The 9579-nt window shown below is 41.2% G+C and overlaps 1 protein-coding gene across 1 annotated transcript in view; it reads left to right on the top strand.

Moving 5' to 3' along the window:
• Synpo2 (synaptopodin 2) overlaps positions 1–9579 on the top strand; it is a 207579-nt gene that overhangs the window by 184687 nt on the left and 13313 nt on the right. The window lies entirely within an intron of this gene.

Here is a 9579-nt window from a genome sequence, read left to right on the forward strand (position 1 = left end):
AGTGCTTTAATTACAGCATGATTAGGGAGGTTATTTTCTAGTCTTGTCTGTTTGGTGTGCTAAATAACTCAGTTTTCTAACTCTGGGAACTTTTTTGTTATGATTCTTTTGAAAATGTTTTCTACATCTTTAAAATTACACTATTCTCCTTCTTCTGTGACTATAACCAATAGATTTGCACTTTTCAGAGTGTCAGATGCATCTTGGAATTCCCATGGAATGTCTTATTATTTTATATTTATCCTTATTGGATTGGTCCAGTTCGTCTACCTTGTCTTCAAGCTCAGAGAGTCTGTCCTCCTTGATCCAGTCTGTTGCTACATCACAGTGTCCCCAGCATTTCACATTGGTTTTTCTTCACTATTTCTGTATAGTTGTTGAATTAACCTTTCACATCATGCATCACCTCCCTTAATTCCTTCAGCCGTTTGTGTCTTTGATTGTACTTACAACCATTACTCTGAGTTCTCTGGACTTTCATCTGACTCAGTCTCAGTGTCATGACTGTAGGGCTAACAGTTTCCAGAGGACTTATGTATAATACCTTGATTGTTCATGTTTCTTATGTTGCTGTGCTGGGATTTATACATTTATATTGCTGCTTGGTTTATTCTTTTCAATCAGCTATTTTCTTTCAGTTGAAATATTTGCAATATTCACATGGGACTTAGATGTCATAGAACTTCAGGTGCTGTTCAGAAAATAGTTCCTCAGTCCAGGAGCTCAGGGTATCTGGGATGAACTTCAAATCATTCCCTTAGTACGATAGTAACTGTGAGAGCAACCACAGTGTTGGATATTATAAGTATGCAACTGTTTTACTAGCCAGTTAACAACAGTGGCCACTTTGACTTCATGACTTCTGGAAGATAAACAGCCAAGGACAGTATGGAATATACCTGGACTTTATTTAATAAGATTATAACTGGGGGAAAGCAGGGTGGGTAAGGATAAGGGTAAGGAAAAGTCTTAGAGCGACCTTGAAAAGAAAAGAAACGAGGTGGATAAAGTAGCTGGGAAGAGGAGGTTAGGATCCTGTCAGACTTCACAGATTTTAGAGACTGTTAAAGCTATGGGCAGTTATAATTAAAACATAAAAAGAGGGGGGAGAGAAGGGTCAGAGAGAGGAAAAGACAGGAATAAGAAGGGGGTATATGAGATGTGTCTGAAGAGTGTAGTACAGCATGCACTGGGTGGAGAAACATAAACACGGTCCTAAAACCCAACCGAGTAATAGACAAACAAAAGCAAAACCATCATGAGACATACTTGCAAGTGTGGAAATTAATAATAGAAAATAAGAAACAAAATATAAAGAGTAAACTGCTGGCACAGCTGCTCTGAGCTGAAAGATGATATTCTCCTATCCCCCTGGTTCTAGCAGGCTCCATGTGGTGCTGTGTTCAGGAGGGGTGAGTGAGAGCCATTGGTCTCTGCAACCTTCCAGTTCCCTGGTAGTCTGGTGTGTGAGGTCAAGAAGGCTGCACATGTTTTTCTGGTCATTCTGTTGGTCACCTGCTGTCTACTGTGGCCTCTTCTGCTCTTGCAGGTCCAGGGTGCTGAGGAGCAGCCTTCCTTTGAAACTTTACTACTCTTCCCTGGGAAGCTTTATCCAATTTAGATATTAACATTAAATATATTAATAATTATGTTAATGTGTAAATAATATATTAATAGAAATGTTTTAATAAGCTGTAATTTACACACTGACTTCTTTTTTAAGTCGGTAAAAACTGATACTATAGTAACTGCTTTCTACAGATATGCCTTAAAATACATTACTCAAAGTAAATGTTCTTACTATGTCTCTAATTCTCCATTTTCCTTATATCTACACAGGCTGTACTAGCTGTGCGGCCCTGGGAAAATGACCAAATTTGTGTAGTTACTTTCATTATTTGCAAGGCGAGGATTGGGGGCTTTGAGAGGAATGGAAGGTGGTCACAGCGTAGTTAGCATAGTTAGAGCTGTGATGACAGCAGACACAAGTCTCTACATCTTGGCCTTATTTTCAGTCTTTAAAATTAAGAGACCAGAAAAGAATATGCACAGATTCCTCCCTCGCATGGCTCTTTCTCACCTTAAATTGAATGTGACGATTCTTATCTCTTACCTTATTAAAAATAAGTTAGAAAATCACCATTCTGCATTTTGGCCCACTCCGACCTGACCTAGCAGGACGATGAGGTCGGGGCAGAGCTTCTGGCCGGCACAGCTGCCTGGGTTCTGCAGCTGGCTTGGCACTCCCGAGGCCTGCATTGCTAATACCACTTCAAAGTCCAGGCTTGCTATTTTTATCTGTGTTCGGCAGCTCGCCCATGCACTTGCCTCTTGAACAAAAGGTTCTGCCAGGTCTCTGACACCTTTAGGGTCACACAGTCTCCTCAAAATAACAAAGTAATCATCATTTGTTGTGCTATGTGGCATTCAATTTATAAACTCAGTCCTCTTCTACTCAGAATCTTGAAATGGTGGTCAACTTTAGTCCCACTTTACAACCACAAGGAAAGTGAGGCTGGGAGAAGCTGAATCCTCAGGAACCCGCAGGCAGGGTAGCACGTTGCCACTGGGTGAGGTCCAAGTCCCATTCTTTTACCTAACAGGCTGCTTGCATTGCCATGCACAACACTGGCTCTTTCTCACAGAAGGTTATCTTTAAATGTGAAATACAGCCTTGAAAGTCTATTGTTTTAGCACTGGATTTTTAAAAGTTAGTCATAGACGAATAGTTGGTCTCAGAGCCAAGATGAGACAAACAAGAATGTCTCTTATTTTTATGTATGTTTATTGCATCTTAAAATGTCTTAAAATGGGGGGCTGGAGAGATGGCTCAGCAGTTAAGAACACTGGCTGTTCTTGCAGAAGACCAGGGTTTGAATCCCCGCACCCACATGGCAGCTAACAACTGTCTGTAACTCCAGTCCCAGGGGATCCAACAGCCTCTTCTGTCCTCTGCAGGCATTGCACAACATGGGTGCACTTACCTATATGCAGGCAATACACACATACACATAAAATAAAAATAATAAACTTTAAAAAAAATCTTAAAATGTCTTAAAATGTGCAACATATATATATAGATGATAGATAATAGATAGATGATAGACAGATGATAGATAGATAGATGATAGACAGATGATAGATAGATAGAGTTTTATAGTGAGATAGATAGATAGATAGATAGATAGATAGATGATAGATAGATATGGCTCATAAGTCAGGAATCTGGCCTATTTTTGCAAGCAGAAAAAACAAATACTATAAACACTTTTCCCTATTTTCTGGATAAGAGGGTGCTACAATGGAATTAAAAAACTTCACTTGTGAGTATGATGAAGAGACTATTATAAGAAACTAGAGCAGAAAGCATATTAAATGTTCTCTCATCCTTACAACCAAGTTAATTATATGTAAATCACTTCAAGGAAATGGTTATCTTATATTTAAAGACCTCTAGATGGGGCTGGGAATGTAGCTCAGTTGGTAGAGTTGGCCTAGCATGCATGGATCTTGGTTCCATTTCTAGCACTGATATGGTGCTGCAAGCTTATATTCCTAGAACTCAGGAGGTGGAGGCAGAAGAATCAGGAAGCTAAGCTTATCTATCTTTAGTCAAGAGTTTGAGGCAAGTCTGGGCTATCTGATACCCGGCCCCCACCCAAAACATAAATAAATAGAAGAAAAACCTCTAGATAAAAGGACTCTGTATCTTTATCTAGAAATTTCTCCCAGTGTTGAACTGCTTCTCCTGGTCAGGCAAATCCTGTTGAGGCTGGAATGACCCCACTAGCAGTTAGCAGATGCTGCTGTTTCCAGACACATGACAAATGGCAAATTAACCTTTGTCTTTCCCTTCTTCCCACACTAATGTCAGCCTCTGTTATCTTCCTTTACCCATATTTCTTAAATCTTGCAAATGTATTTCAGACTCTTTGTAAGATCCAGGCATAACTTTCTAAAACGTCTCATTTGTAGAATCGAAGTAGTTTGTAAGCCTGGAGTGATGGTGATGCCTGTAATCCCAATCTCAAGATTGGAGGCAGGGAGAGAACATGATGTATTTAGGGCTACATTAGACTCTGTCTCCAAAAATTTTACAGAAATGTAGTTTGAAACTCCAAAATTTCCATGAACTTGAGTGCAAATAATTCACTTTCATGTTAAAATCTGATTAAGCCTATCTTTCTATACATGAAGTGGAGGGGCTAGGGTTTAGCTCAGTGATAGAAAACGTGCCTAGCATGAGCAAGGTCAAGGGTTCCATCTCTAGCACCACAATAAAAACTTAAAACTAAGCATGAATTGGAGTACAATACAGTGTGCCTAAATTAGAGGTTGTAGCGATGTGTCTTTTTCTATGAATCTTCTGACACACATATGAGATGTGTGCAAAGGGTTAGATTACTAACGGATGGTAAATTTCAGGGATGATAGGAAATTGTCCCACTTATGATAGCATGGTGCAGACATTAACATTCATGTAACAAATATTTACTAAACAGCTATTACTCTGATGCCAGGTACTGTTTTAGGCTCTCTCTCTCTCTCTCTCTCTCTCTCTCTCTCTCTGTCTCTCTCTCTCTCTCATTCACTCATACCTTTCTGCCTTTCTTTTTCTTTTCTTTTCTTTTGGCACTTCTTTGGCATTTTTGAAACGAGGTTTCATTGTAGCTCAGGATTCTTGATGTTTCTTCCAAATGCTGGGATTGCAGGCCTAAGACTCCAGGCCCAGCTTCTAAGAATGTCTTAATAAAACAAAAACCTTTACTCTTAGACAGACGTCAGACCTTAATTTCATGTGGAGGGAGAGAAACAACATGTTTAATTAAGTAAATCACGAGTATAAATGTGTCTGGTGAGTCTCAGGAATTGCAGAGAGGCAGAGAGCGCAGCAGATTCTGTGCGGTATGCAGAGGCCTGTGGAGGGCCTCTGGCTTTTCCTTTTTTGAAATGAGAAGCCATAAGGCCTTGAATCAGCAGGGTGTCATCATCCACCTTCAGTTTTAATGGGATAGGCTTGGCTGGCACACTTAGAATAAACTAAAGGAAGTAAGGGTGGGACTAGAAAAACAACGATGAGCCAGCCAAAGTTCTTGGTGGCTGAGCCCAACCCGGGAGGAGTGGGGGTGAGGAAGTCCCAGCAGGCACTGCGGGTGCTTTGGCTCAGTGCTGCAGAGCTTGCTAACAAACCAGATGTATGAAATGGAGAAGAATGGATACTGAATGCAAGGTCTGTGCCAGAGGACGTGGAAACATGGCGCCTGCCCGGTGCTTCTTGTGAGAGTACTTAACTGTGTGCCTCTTCTAGGTCTTCTGCCTTTCAGAAATTCTAATCAATGGTTTAAAAGGCAACGGAAATACCCTTTGCTCCTGTTTGCTTGTCTTGAGCCTCCCGGAATGAGCTTATGACAAAAATATATTTGCAAAGAGTATTTTCTGATTTTATGTTTAAGAAAGACACCGGAGGGGCTGAAATAACATATGTCAGATGGAAATTCTTTCTCTACAGTGCCCTGTAAGCAAGACTTCAGCCAAGAGAATTGGTTTAGCTTTCGGGGTTTATCATATCAAATACTTGGAATTTGAAAAGTTCTATCACATTAAACTCTTTTGGCTGCTAGGACAGAAGCATTCAGTTTGTTATCCTAAGTACGCTTCAGGTAGCCTTTCCTTGTAAAATGCCATGTTTCCGGCTAAATTGGTTACCAGTTTTTTGTTTTTTTGTTTTGTTTTTTGTCTTTTTGAGACAGGGTCTCAGCTGTAGCCCCAGCTGGCCTGGAACTCACTATGTAGACCAGGCTGGCCTTGAACGCACAGAGATCCACCTGCCTCTGCCTCCCGAGTGCTGGGACTACAGTATAGCATGTGCTACCATGCCCGGCACCAGACAGTTTTTTAAGGAAGCTAACTTAGCTGCTTCATTAACAAGCTATATGAATAAATAAGCTATGTAAATAAATTCATGTTTAATTGACATGAAAATATGGCTGCTGTAACCCTGAGAAAGTCCCTTAGCAGCACTGCGCCCAGTGGTCGGTCTCACCTCCACATAGCAAAAGAGCACCTAAAGGAGGTGTGCATGCATTCCCTGCATGATGGCCACTTGTACTAGTCAGTATTCATTAATGCAGATTTAATCAAAATTTAAAGGACCTCTTCTAAACTTTCTAAGATTTCATCCCATTTGATTTTCATGGATGTTTTGAGCGAGGGTCTAACCTTAGCTGGCCTGGACCTCAATATATAGATCAGGATGGCACTGAATTCACAGTGATCCTTTTGCCACTGCTTCCTGAGTTCTGGGATTACAATTGTGCACAACAATGCCCAACAGATTTTAGAACTCTGACATAGGTTGTGGGTGCAGCTCAGTGCTAGAGCACTTGTGTAGTATATGCAAGGCCCTGAGTTCAATTTCTAGCAGTGAAAATAAAGATAGGAAGGGGGGGGGAGGAAGGAAGGAAGGAAGGAAGGAAGGAAGGAAGGAAGGAAGGAAGGAAGGAAGGAAGGAAGGAAGGAAGGAAAGACTTTAATAGAACTCTTGACCTCAACTCCCTACACCAACACTCCTTAGCTTTCTAGCCTTGGGAACGCTACTTACCCTGTTCAAGTTCAAGAGGCACACAAACAGAAAACAGAGATAATGATAGTGTCTACATTGTGGTCTGTTGTGAGGATTCTATGAAATATTTGACATAAAGCAATAAACACCCATTGCCTGGTATATAATAATAAGCAATCTATTCATATCAGCTATAATTAAAAGCTAATGTAGAACACGTTTTATTTAAAGTTTTGTCCTCTTGTGGAAATATGTAAAAACACTTGATCCATGAGTTCAGAGAACCCTGAAGGAATAATGCTAAGATTGGTATGTACAAAAAATTGGTATGTACTCGCATGGGTTAAAGAATAGAGGGCTCTAAATATACAGCTGGAATGTTCCATGTGTGGTATCAGCTGCCATCTGCCAGGTACCATGGCCCCACAGTCAGTTTGAGTGATGTTTCACTCAGCTCATGGATTGCTTCTGGTGTTTGTGTCTATGTACATCAAGACACGCTACCTGCATTCACGTTCCTTAAAAAGCTGGAGGAGTAAGAATGTGGAGAATGGAAGACAGCAGGATGGGGAAAGCAGTCAGAGGGTGTTAGAACTGGAGATCCAAAAGGCATGCTGGTTGTGCCAGCTCATGTCTGTAATCCCAGACTCAGGAGTCGGAGGAAGAAGGATCACCAAGAGGCTAACCTTTGGCACACTATAAGGAAGTTCCAAGGATCCATAATGCCTTGGAAGCAAGAGGCCCTACTCTGTAAGGCCATTGGAATTTCCTAGAGATGTCTCCGAATTAATTTGTAGAAAAATATTTCAATTCTTTTTTTAGCCTATATTTTAAAAAGAAAAATGAGATGGAGAGCTTTGTGCTCTCCTGAAAATGATGTGTTGGCATAACAGGAGAGTGAAGTTGGGGTTTTATCCAAGAAACTTCATACAGGAGCTGCTGCACAATAAAGTGAGAGTCCAGAGCAGAGGAACAGACTTTACCACAGTAGTAACAAATGACTTCCACAGCCCTTGGATTCTGCAGCCAGGTCCACAGAACTAAATAAATCTGAGCACTGGGAACAGGAGTGGGGAGCCCCGGCCTTTCATTTCGTGCCATGTGGGAGAAGACTTTTCAAGTGACCAGATACAAGCTGATGCGCAGAGCGGTATGAGGGAAGCTGAGAAGTCAGAGAGGGCTGCCATCTGACAGGCTCTCGGAAACCTGAAGTGGGAGAGTCAGGTTGGCAGATGTTTTGGCAGAAAACTAGGAAATCTGCTGCCTCATGCCCACAAACGATTTGAGAGTTTCTTCCTGGACCAGAACAGGCCAGGGGCAAGGGAGAGCTGAGTGGGGTGGTCTTGAGGCCTTCTAAATGGATCCTAGAGCTACAAACTAAGACAGTGTCCTAAGGGAGTGCAAAGTGAGTTACACGTAGAATAGAGAATAGAGACAAACGGCTTGAACCAAGAACTGCAGCAGGTTCTCAAGGAGGAATTTCCAATTCTATGTCCTAAAAGTGCCCCTCTCCTAGACTATCTGGCTCTAAGAGTTAAAAGCCAGAAAAGAGTGTTACCAAGTTGTTACGCTTAGTTTTCTATTGTTGTGATTAAAACACTGACCAAAACCAGCTTGGGGAGGAAAGGATTTATTTGGCTTACACCTCACAGCTCATCACTGAGAGTTCAATAGAGAACCCAGCATATCCAAGATGCCAGGACCGTGAAGCAACCACCATGGGTCAGGTGTAGCATGGAGCCAGCCTGGGCCTATGAGACAAGCTGTGTGTGCTCTGAACAGCAGAGTCAGAGAAGTGGAGCTGACCAAACTCAGATGTCCCGTCTTGAGCTACTTTGCTGGACTTCAGTTTTGCTTGTTTGCCCAAATCTCTCCTTTTGAAATAAGACAATATTTAACTTGATTTTTTTTTTCCTTTGGTGAACCAATGAGTTTTATTGGGATTACTTATGTATGAAGGGTTACTTAAAGGAGCAGAAATGACTCAAAGACAGCTGTATCACCAAAAGCCTACCCCAGTATGGGTGACAGCTCACAAAAGTAACCAATCTAGAGCTCACCACACAACCTACAGGCAACCCAACAGTTTGGAGAATCTCATTCAGGCAGCTCTGCTGGTCTCTGCTCCAGGTGGTAGAGAATCTTCTAGGCAGCCTGTCTTATCTGAGAGTGTGTCTAAGTTCTTAAGGTTTAGATATGCTAGGAAAGTGAGGAGGCTAGTGATGCTGGTCAGTTTCAGGGAGTTCCTGACTTGCTTCCAAACTCAACAAGCTTTTGGCTGAACTGTTCCACTTCCCTTCAAAACATCCTGTTGTTTACCTCCCCTTTTAACATCCTACATCTTTTTTTTAAGCAGATATTTTAACATATATTATGAAGGAAGCTCTACACTGAATTGCTTACATGTATTAATTCAGTATACAATCACTGAAAGATAATAGCAAGCTAGATCGAGGACTTGTAGCCTTATCTACAATTCTGTAAAGATTCTCTTGGAAAAGAGAAGTTGGTCCCAAAATATTGGTTCACATATCTTGAGAATACTTCTTTTCTGATAAGCTCCTCTGTTTATTTATTTTTTATTTCATGTATTCTTTCTTCTTCTTTTATTTTTTTATGGAGCTTTTGGCTACTCTAACATTCCCCTCTCTGAAGAGGTAACCCTAAAATCTTTTAAGAATTAGATAAAAGCTCCCAAATACTTTTGACATTTTTGGCCTTTGGAACAGAGTATGTTGCTAAGAGGCCCAAGGACATTATGAGTTTTAGCTGAGAAACTGGCTATTTTTCTTTGAGGTCTTTTTTCCCAAAGTTCCTAGCCAATCCCTACCTCCTATTCTTATCACACCATCCCCTGAAGAGGTTACCCAACTTGCAGATAGGGAATCAGGACATAGATGGCTCTGACTTCCTCCATGCTGAACAGGGACGCAGGGTGAGACAATTGGAGTACCCCTTCATTGGGTCTATCTAAAAGACTCCCAAATTGCATAACTCTTATCTCAAGGAGGAAAAGA

Source organism: Nannospalax galili, unplaced genomic scaffold, assembly GCF_000622305.1.
Source record: "Nannospalax galili isolate Female #2095 unplaced genomic scaffold, S.galili_v1.0 scaffold142, whole genome shotgun sequence".
Taxonomy (NCBI): Eukaryota; Metazoa; Chordata; class Mammalia; order Rodentia; family Spalacidae; genus Nannospalax; species Nannospalax galili.